We start from the raw sequence: 11,382 nt of genomic DNA on the forward strand, positions 1-11,382 counted from the left end.
CATTGTAACACTTCTATATGGCAAAAATGGACTAAAACAAAACAAAAATAAACAGGTTAAAAACAAAGATAGGGGCTTCCCTGGTGGCACAGTGGTTGAGAATCTGCCTGCTAATGCAGGGGACACGGGTTTGAGCCCTGGTCTGGGAAGACCCCACATGCCGCGGAGCAACTAGGCCTGTGAGCCACAACTACTGAGCCTGCGCGTCTGGAGCTTGTGCTCTGCAACGAGAGGCCACGACAGTGAGAGGCCCGCGCACCGCACTGAAGAGTGGTCCCTGCTCACCGCAACTAGAGAAAGCCCTCACACAAAAACGAAGACCCAACACAGCCAAAAATTAATTAATTAATTATTTTTAAAAAACAAAAAAACAAAAACAAAGATAAACTGAGAAAAAACAAACACACGACAAAGTGCTAGTATCCTTAATATGCAAAGAGCAGCTACATATCAATAAAAAAGGAATACCTCAATAAAAATGGGTAGAGAACTGGTAATTTTTCAAAGACATACAAATGTCCAATTATATAAATGTGAAAATGAAATTGTTTTCTTGATTGGTAGGATTTATAATACCTAATGCTGACAAAGGTGTTTGTGGGAGTATAAATTTGGCATGTTTCCAGAGGGAAATCTCTGGAATAGAGATAACAAAATGGTAAATGTGTATGTCTTTTATCCAGCAATCTCACTCCTAGGAAAACAAGAAAATAATTGGCCAACTGCATAAGCAACACGTTCATTGAACCATGGTATATACATGGTATAAACCTGAAATCGTTTGTCTTTCAATAATGGAAAAGAATAATTTTTAGCTATGAGCCAAAGTTTTAATTGGCTCATTATGACATTATAGTGTCTTCATTAAATAAATTATGGTATACCAACCCTATATCATCCTATCCTATTAGCCACTAGACAGGATAATGTAACTCTATATTATCATAAAATAGGACCAGAGTATATTTCTGAGCTTTAACAACAGCAACAGAAAAGTGAGAACTATCTCTCAATCCATAAAAAGATTGTGATTGGAAAGGATGTTCATCAAGATGTTAACAGTGCTTTATCTGTGTGTGGCTGGATTCAGGATAGTTTACTTTCTTCAAACATTTCAAAAGACTCTTACATGGCAAGAAGGTATTGTTTTAAAATCAGAAAAATAGAAGCTATTTTCATGAAAAAAAACCCCAAACACACACACAAGCCCTGCCTTTCAAATACGTCCAATCCAGTGACCACACTTAAGCATTGAGGTAGGAGATACAGAGATGGATGGAAACATATAGTTATACAGATTATAGATACATAGAATACAGATGTTTAGAAACATTGCCTTGAGAGAACAGAAAAGCTACATTCTGAGGTTCAAGGTGAGCTGCGTGGTTCTTACTTCCCTTTGGAGTGACACCATTCCTTCAAATACCCCCAATAAGGCTAACAGACGCTAAGAACAATCCACAATAATACACTATAATATTGATTATGATTCAAAACGTAAAAGCAGCATTCAGCTGAGACTTTGGGTTTTCCGTGTCACAGGCTCTGGTAGAGCTTCTCTGCCTAGAATACTCTTCCCAAGGCTCACATTTACAGTAAATGTAATTACACTTTAATGGCATTCATCTCATTCTGTCACTTTTTCCATAGCTCCTATTTTTAACCAGCACAATGGGAACATTTGTCCTCTGATTCACTGATGAGTTTTTAGGCCAGGAGTCTGGCTTTTTAAATGACAGTTCCCTTAATCCTAGTGCTGATTTTTTAAATGAAGTAACAGCCTGTAATTAAAACAACGGAGCACAGGCAACCTCATGGAATAAGAATAGCGATTCAGCACTGACTTCAGGTAATGGGGTGCATCAGCCACTGTGCTAGAAGCAGGAAGTGGGGAACAAGGGTCTGACGCTGGCTTTGTGGCCTTGGAAGCCACTCCAAGGTCCTGCACTCAGTCCCTACAAAAAGCGACACTGATCCTGAGGCTCCTGTCGGTCAGGCCCGCCCAGCAGGGTGAACCAGCGTCAAGCAGAGGCTTCTGCGCCTCGGGAAGAAGCCGGGGCCTCAGTTCTGCCCACTCAAGCAATGCACGTGGGACTTCCACAGGAGACGGCGCTGGTGAGGCTCTCCTGTCACATCAAATTCCATGGAGACGTGGGGTCCACGTCACCTCCCCTTGAACCTCAGCCTGCGGGGGACATCGTCACCCAGCAGAATGTAGTGGGAGTGACTCCCTGTGATGTCTGGGGCTCGGTCACAGCAGGCCACCAGCTTCCCGCTGGCTCTCTTCACATGCCCTTGGGACACTCCCTCTCGGAGCCCAGCTTCCAGGATGGGCAAAGCCAGGGCCGTGACCAAGGCAGGTGTGGGCTCTGGCCGATGGTCCCAGTGAGCCCAGCCCTCGAGCCAGCCTGACCCAGCCCCGCACGTGAGCAAAGGAGCCTCGGGGTGACACAGCCCTGGCCACCTGAGTTACTCCTGGCGTGAGTCTTCCTCGCCGAGGGCCCCAACACTTGTGGAGCAAAGGAAAGCCATGCCCACTGGGTCTTGACTCACAGAATTCGTGAGTGCAACACAAAGGTGGCTGTTCATGCCACTAGGTTTGTGGTGGGCTGTGGGGCGGTAATCACAGCTGGAACTCCAGGTCTGATGAATGAATTCATGTAATAAACGCTTGCCTGGTACTTACCAGAGCAAGGCCCTCTACTAAGCAAGACACAGACATTAATTTGTATTATAATTATAATATTGACCTTTGTAACAGCACTGCGAGGTCCATATCATTTCCATCTATATTTTACAGTTGAGGAAACTGAAGCTCAGAAAAGTTAAGTAACTTGCCCAAAGTCGCACAGCTATCAAGCAGGAAAGGTAGCTTCCAGACTGGGGTGATCTAACTCTGGAACACACACTCTTCATCCACTTGGTAGGTACATTGGTTCTGCCCAAATCTCTGTAGCCTAAACTTCATGTATCGACTCCACCAGCAGGCCCCAGCATCCTTTGCTTCTCTCTGTCTGGCCTTGCTAAATTGTGATCAGATGCTCCAGGGAAGCTCACCTATTCTGTACACCTCAAGAAAAACCTAATAGAAAGACACCTTCTCCCTAGGAATGGGCAAGCTCATTAGGTACCGTTCAGACCAGCCTCACAATGACTCCCGGCCCTGACCTGATTCTTCCGCAAGCCCAGGCAGGGGCTAAGTCACTTTGCTGCAGCCACACGCGCAACCAGAGATTGCTTCTTGAGCTGCAAGACCCTGCTTAACAGTCATTTTATTTGGGTACACGTTGAGTTCCCTGGGTTCTTGTGTGCTAACTCAGCAGGCCTGCTGTCTCCAAAAGAGGACACTGCATGGTAGTGGCCTTGGAAGGCCTGCGGGAGCTCTTAGGTGTTGAATTTCTTTGCTTCTGCAAACATGTATACACACCCATGAGCAAATCCTGGTCAATAAAGGATAACGCTTTGTGGACTTTTAGCAAAAACTTTCTTAAACTCCACTTCTGCTTTTTAAAAGTTTTTCCTAGAACCATGGAATCAAACCCTGATAGTCGTGCCATTAGATCGTGCAAAAATCCGCCGCAGAAGTCTCCTCGACTCTAGGTACCAATCGAAAATTAACAAAACCTTCCCTATGGTCCTTTCCAAACAAATAAAAGCCCGGAACAAAAATGGCAAAGCTTCTGACCCACCTAGTGTTCTATTTGCAAACAGAAGGACAAACTCACTAACTTAAAAATAGTTGCCAACACAGGGCCTCCAAATAACATTGATTCTTCCCTCCCACCCCCTTTCCAACTTTCTCTCCCTCTCTCCCTCCCCCCTTCCTTTTTTCTTTCTTTAAATGATGCACTTATTGGGTTTTGGGGTGACAACTATGCGAGGTCACAAACACAAGTGGACGGTGGGAGAGCGTGGGAAGAATTGTATCCGTCTGATATGTCATAACGTGTTACAAAATCACTAGAAGAGCAGATCAAATATGACTCAGAATTCATTTTGAAGAGATTCGCCACCCCCCAACCCCAATCCACTGTTCACTGATTGAAGCATAAAAATGTATCCAGTAACACTGAAAGTTCATTCTCCCAAGACCTCTCACTGACAAGGACATGTCTGGCTGAATATCAGCAGTAGGATCTGCTGAGGAAAAGTGAGGGGAGATTAAACAAAAAGCCTCGGAGAGAATTCTCAAGTCCAGGGAACTTTCATTCTGCTTCATGTCCTGCTGGCTGATGCCATTTCTCTCTCTCAGACTCATTCTAACACAATGGAAAATGAAAAACGTGCCTTGAAGCTCAGTGACCTTCATCCTACTGTCTGTTAATGTGGTCACAGGCCTCTATGAGCTGTACATTATTCCCAAAGAATTCACACGTAGGATCCCGGAAGAGGACAGGAATGGCCCGGATGCTTCACAGCCCAGCATGGGGACCTCTTTCCACGATGATGCCATTCCTGTAATTGAGAGGGTGCATCCATTAAGAGGGCTGATGAACAGTCTGGGATCACACAATCAACTGTTATGCAGTAGAGACCTCAAAGAGAGAAAAATCAAGGCAAAAAACCCCCCAGCATTTAATCCATGTGGAGGAGAGGTGTCCTGGAAAGTGATAAATGAAACAGTATGAGAACATAAAAGCCTCATATGCTTTTGACTGAGAATTTTACTCACTAGGACACCAAGAAAGTAAGGGATAATCTAGAAAGAGATGTTATTTCCTAACATTCCATGCAAAATTTAAAAGACCAGAGGAAAAAATAGATTACACAGAAGGACTATGTAATGGTGGAAATAAAAAAGGAAAGAAAACTACATGAAGTTCCCCAAATAAGAATTTAAGATTCTTCCCAAATTGTACTGACAAACTTACTGTAAGAGTTTCTGGGTCATATGAGGCCCAGTTTATAATCACAAGTACTAGGACCAAGCAATTCATCTCAAATGAGCGAATCCACCATGATGCCAAAGGCTCTGTGCTTTCAAAAAACAGGTTGCTGCTGCTGGCAATGGCGACTACTATTACTACAGCCTCGACAACAATGAGACATCAGCAAAGTGTTCTCAACACTTTACAAATCTCAGTTCATTTAGCCCTCACAATAACCATCTGGGTTGGATCCATTTTACAGATGAGAAAACTGAGGCACAGGGAGGTTACACACGTTTTAATGGCACCATGAGAAGCCACTGTAGGTGCTGCAGGTAGTGATAAAGATGAAGCTATTTGCTCCACGAAGGTGGGTCCCTTGGGTAATCTGAAGTCATACCAGGCTTCAGGGTGTAGTCCTCAGCCTGACATATTCAAGATTATCCTTTAAGTTAGAGCTAATCAAGTCTCAGGGATGGATTTGTACAAACCACTATAATCCAGATTTAATTATAAACCCGAATACCCATTTACTAGAGGTTCCCAAACGTCCACTAGTTCACAGCTCAGTAAATTTTTCACTGTGCCCCTAAGCCAAAAAAAAAACCATGTACCAGTTTCTTTTATTAAGTAGTTAGGGGCAAACAACTTAAGAAGCACTCATGTCCTAAAAACTTTTAGCTGTTTGAAAATATATATATATGAGAAAATTGAAAGAAAAAATAACTTTATTATTTATTAATGGGATGTGAGTGCCTGTCGGGCACTGCACACTTTCCCCACCTTGGAATCTGACACTGTCACCTTCACTTCCTGCTTCAGGTTGATTTTTGAGCTGTATCTGCTTTTAGCACGGCAACTGCCAAAAACCCCGCTTAGGAAAGATACGACATCGTCAAAAGAGGGGAAGTGCAAGCTTATGTCAAAGCCGTGAACTCCCTGGAGGTAGCAGTTGCTGTCGTGTTTGCTAAATGGGCAATATTGCTGTGTTTCCCTTGACAACTTAGAATATCCCGCCCCCATTAACCTGCTGCAGGAATCTGGGGTACCTCGGCACACAGTTTGGGAACTGCATTAATTTATAGTAAGAAATACAACTGCCAAGTGTATTGGACTTCACCCATTTCCTTCCCAGTAGCATTGGGAAACCAAAACAGAATGAGAAAACCTTTGGGACTCAAAGTCAGTAAGGGCTGGGTTACAAGGGGCTGACAGATCTGTCCCAACTTTGATCTAGTTACTGTGGTTACGGTACTATAGACCAGTCCAGTCCAGTTTGCCTGCCTGCGTGTGTGTGTGTGTGTGTGTGTGTGTTCATTACACTATTTTATTTGGGGATCTCAAATCCAAGAGATAGAACAAACAGTTGCAAGTTTTTTTTATTGTTCTCTGTAACATTTGCAAAAAGGGCAAAGGATGATTTGTGAGTCAACTTTTTACTAACTACAACTTTTTATGAACTATACATATATGTTTTGTAATTACTCTTGACGTTTTTTTAAAATCACCATCTCAGAGAAAGTTACCTACAAAAAAAGAAGTACTGGTCTTTAATTTTTTTTAAAAAATACTGTATTTGCTTTAACAGGTATACAAAGAACAGTAGCAGCATTTTTCCTATCAGGAAGCTGGTATTTCCAACATTTTAAATGTCAGTGAACGGCTTCAGAGTTTATGATCTGCTTTCAAAATTAAAAGCTAGAATGGTCAAGTTAAAATAGGCTTCTTCATCCACTATAGGATATAACTAACTCATCTCATCAATTCTAAGCACCGTTCCCCCTCATTTTTGACGTTTCCGAGGTCCGGGTGCATCCTGCAGGGATCAAGTTGGCTTTGCTCGCCACCTTCTGGTAGAGCGAGGAAGTGCCAGCATCAAATCTAGGAGCACAGGGCATCAGAGCTGGACCCCTAATGGAAGGACATTTTAGGGTTAATTAACGGATTTATTTTGCTTCTGTTTTCCGTTTTATGTATGCACAAGAGTGATACGTGACAAAAATCTATGTTTGAATACGTCTAAGCGAGCTCTTTAAACATATAAAGTAGAATGAACTTCTGGACAAGCTCAGACTGGCTTTGCACCACCAGCATCCCACCCCGTGTCTGTCTGTCCAGATCCTTCTCCCAGGTCGACACCTGCTCGGCCCTTGTGTTGGCGCAGCCCAAAAGTGCACGGGAGTTTACCCCCCTGGGAGCAGGCTCCAAGCAGTGGGGGCCAGGATTGAGGGATAAGTGACCCAGCCTCCCCTCCGTGGGTGAACAACGCTGCGCACTTCTCAGAGGGCCCTAAGGGATGGACTTCCCACCGCCCGCAGCCCTGACCACAGATTCGCACCCTTATGCTGGCCTTTCCCCCCTTCCAGCTCCCTCTCAGCTCCCTCACTCCTGCCTCCTGGACCCCCTCTCACTCTGCACCCAAGCCCTTGGCTCAGGCTCTACCCTTGGGCAGATCCAAACTAAGAGCTGTGCCCTTTAATCCTGGCACTTTATCACAGAAGAAAGTCAAGAACCGAGCACCACCTTTTTACACTAGTTACAATCTCCGGTTTGATGTGATTCATGAACCACCATATTTTTTAAAATCAACTTTATTTTGTAGTATGGTGTCCAATTTACAGAAAAATTAACAAGATAGTAGAGAGAGTACCCATACATCCTGCACCCAATTCCTCTATTCTTACATCTTACACTAATATGACACGTGTTACAGTTAATGAATCAATACTGACACACGGCTATTAGCTAATAACATCCATACTTTAGAATCCTTTCATTCTTCTGTTTCAGAATCCCATCAGGACACCTCATTACATGAGGTAGTCACGTCTCCTTCGGCACCTCTTGGCAGGGGGGTTCACAGTTTTCTCAGATTTCCCTTGTTTTTGGTAACCTTGACAGTTTTGAGGAGTTCTGATCAGCTGTTTTGTAGAATGTTCCTCAACTGGGATTTGTCAGATGTTTGTGCACAATTATGGGTTTGGGGGAGGAAGACCAAAGAGTTTACCTTGTATCATTTTCATCCCATCATATCCAGGGGCCAAACTAGCAACATGCCTTATCGCTGGTGACTTTCACCTTGGTCACCTGGCTGATAGAGCTTGCCAGCTTTCTGCACTGTAAAGCTACTCCTCCCTTTCCACACTGGTCACTTTGGAAGGAGGTCACCATGTGCAGCCCATGCTTGAAGAGTGGAATATCTTAAGTGTGAGGCATCCACATAAATTATTCAGAATTCTGTGCCAGAGATGGTCTCTTCTCCCCACTTGTTTATCTAATCTCATCATTTGTCTGTATGGACTCATGGATGATTTACTTTACACTTTGGGTTGTTACCCAATATTTACTTTGTTGCTCAAACCGTCCAGCCATTAGGAAACTCCTGCATCCCTGTGACTCACTGCTACCATTGTGATTTTTGGTTTTGTTTTGAGCACGTCTTTACTTTCTGGCACTACAAGATGATCCAGGCGAATCTTGTCTATTTCCTGCTCCGGTTTTATAATCAGCTACTTTTCTAAAGAGCTCTGGTTCCTTTTTTAGGGAATGGTTATTAGAAACCAATATCTGAATGGTAGGTGTGGTCTTTGCAACGGGGGTGTCACTGCTTTTAAGCCCCTTAGACTGACAGAGCAAGGAAATGTGTTTACTAACCTGTGTATTACACTAAGTTTGTGACCACCGGTGTCTGCATGAGTTCATACTGATGGCTCCAACTCTCATCCATTACACCTGGATCACTCTAGGCTCTTCCCCCAGCTTATCTGTATGTAACCTTACACTCTAACGGTGAGAAACCTGGCTCCCACCATCTGCCAGCCATTTATTTGTTTAAATCTAGAATATTACAGCAGTATCAGAATTGTTAATGCATACCAATGTGAGAAATTACTTTATGAGCTGCAGTATAGTCCTTATGCAGTTTCTTTGGTGCTTCATCTTACAGACTCCACTCATTTCCAAGGTTACTTAGGTCAGCACCATCCCCCCCAACCCCTTCCGCGAGGTTGTTTCATACATTTATAATGCAGTTAATTGTTTTGTCGGTCTGTGTTCCATCCATGTATCCCGACTCTCTAAGTGATTTTTTTAAATTTGCATACATTAAGATTCAATTTTTGTGCTGTAAAGTTCTATGGGTTTTGACAAATGCATATTGTCATACCTCCACTTTCATTGTGTCATTCCGAAGTTTCATTGTTCTAAAAATCCTATGCGCTTTACCTCTTCAACCCTCCCACCCTCCCCCTTGAGCCCCTGGAAACCACTGATCTTTTGAACATCTCCATAGTTTTGCCTTCTCCAGAATGTCCTGTAATTAGAAACATATAGTAGACCGTCTTTTCAGACTGGCTTATTTCACTCAGCACCCATGCTTTTTGTGGCTTGGTAGCTCATTTCTTTTGATTGCTGAATTACATTCCGTTGTATGAAATTACAATTTGTTTATACATTTATCTATTGATAGACATTTTGGTTGTTTGGGTTTTGGTCATCATGAACAAAGCTGCTATAAACATTTGTGTGCAGGTTTTTGTGCGGACATTCGTTTCCAGTACCTAGGAGCATGACAGCAGAATCATACGGTGAAAAGTGTTAAGAGTATTATCCATTTATTGTGCTCGCTGTTTAGATTTATTTCTAGCATCTTATTTTCTATGGTTCTGCCTTTTGTTTCTTTTTATTCTTCAATCTAGTCTTTCATTGAATTAACTGAGCTCCCTCACACAATTTTAAAAGTTATATACTTTTATTTTATTGTTACTTGAATTTTTTTAAACCATATTTTTGCCAACCTCTTGAATACTTTTTAAGGGTCTAAGAACATTTGAACTCCAATTAAGTCCCCTTCAATTTGTGTGCTACTTTGTCCTATTTTTCACAGTTCTATTTCATCTGAATGTCATAAATAAGACATTATTTGTATTATTTTGTAAAGTCAATGTTCAGATTTACCCATAAATTTTTTGGTCGTTATGCTTTCTTGAATCTCAGAGCTTTCATCATTGTCCTTCTGCACAAAGTAAATCTTCTAAATTTCCTTAGGGAGAGTCTTTTGATGATAAACGTACTTATTCTACGTCTGAAATGTCCATTTCATCCTCATTCCTAAAACAGAGCTTCACTGGGTATTAAGTCTTGGTTGATAGCTTCTGTTTTGTTGATGCATCTTCTTAGCCCATAGACACTATTACAGTCTCCTGGCTTTCACTGCCACTGCTGAGAAGGCAGTGCGCCGTACTGTTACTGTGTTGTAGGTAATCTGACTTTTCTGACTGCACTTACAAATTTCTCTGATATTCTGCAGTTTCGCTGTATACATGAAGGTGTGGATTTACTTCATTTAACTCACTTGAAATTTGTATAGCTTTCTGAATCTGAGGGTTGATCTCTTTCATCAGTTCTGGAAAATCTACCTTCATCTTTCCAAATATTACCTATTTCCAATACTCTCCTTTTAAGATATTAAGAGATACGTTAGACCTTCTCAGCCTCTCCTCCACATCTGTTCACCTAACTCTTATATTTCCACCTACTTGTCTCTGTGTGCTACCTATGGGGTAATTATTTGCCTCTACTCTCCAATTTACTAATTCATTCTCCCAATGCTTATTTTTATTTTTAAGATTTAATTATTTTTTAAGATTTTTTTTATATGGACCATTTTTAAAGTCTTTATTGAATTTGTTACAATATTGCTTCTGTTTTATGTTTTGGTTTTTGGCCCCGAGGCATGTGGGATCTTAGCTCCCGGACCAGGGATCGAACCCATACCCCCTGCACTGGAAGGCAAAGTCTTAACCAATGGACCAGGGAAGTCCCCCAATGCTTATTTTTATAAGGGACTTATATAAGCAACTCTTGTTCTTTACTCTTTTATTTATTTAAACATGTTAAATGTGCTCATATTTTTGGTTTTGAAAATTCCACTACCCTCAATCTTTGCAATATGAATGCACTCTTTTTCTGCTGGCTTTCATTCAAAAGTCAAGGCATCCTGTGATTTGGGGGGTTGTGATTTATGACTCTGAGCTCATGTCCCTGTGGAAAGTGTTTGAAGGCTAAATTAAAGCTGAGTTCTCGTGTGGATATGCAGTTGCTTTGGTCCAGAGCCCAGGGGCATTACAACTTAAGACCTCTTTAAGAACTTCACAGGGAAAATGTTTAGATCACATGTACCATGAGAATTTAAACCCACATGAGGGAAGGCTTGTAAGTGAATTCTTAGGGATGCTTGTGCTCTCCTTTCCAACCAGTGCTGGCTCCCCCCAAGACTGAAGGCAGTCCTTTGGGAGTCCAGCTGTTTGCAAGGGGATCTCCCTGAAGGCTCATCTCCTGCCACCTGTCCCCCACAATCCACCCTCACAGGAGCTCGATGTCACCAAGAGTAGGGGCCCCTGGGGGGTAAACAGGCTCGCCCATCCTTCCGCAGTTCTGCTTTCACTTTGTTTTTGGCCTCAGAGGATGAATTCCTTTCTTGACAGCTCATTGGCACATTTAAGAACATTTTAAA

Source organism: Balaenoptera acutorostrata, chromosome 12, assembly GCF_949987535.1.
Source record: "Balaenoptera acutorostrata chromosome 12, mBalAcu1.1, whole genome shotgun sequence".
In the NCBI taxonomy this organism is placed as follows: Eukaryota; Metazoa; Chordata; class Mammalia; order Artiodactyla; family Balaenopteridae; genus Balaenoptera; species Balaenoptera acutorostrata.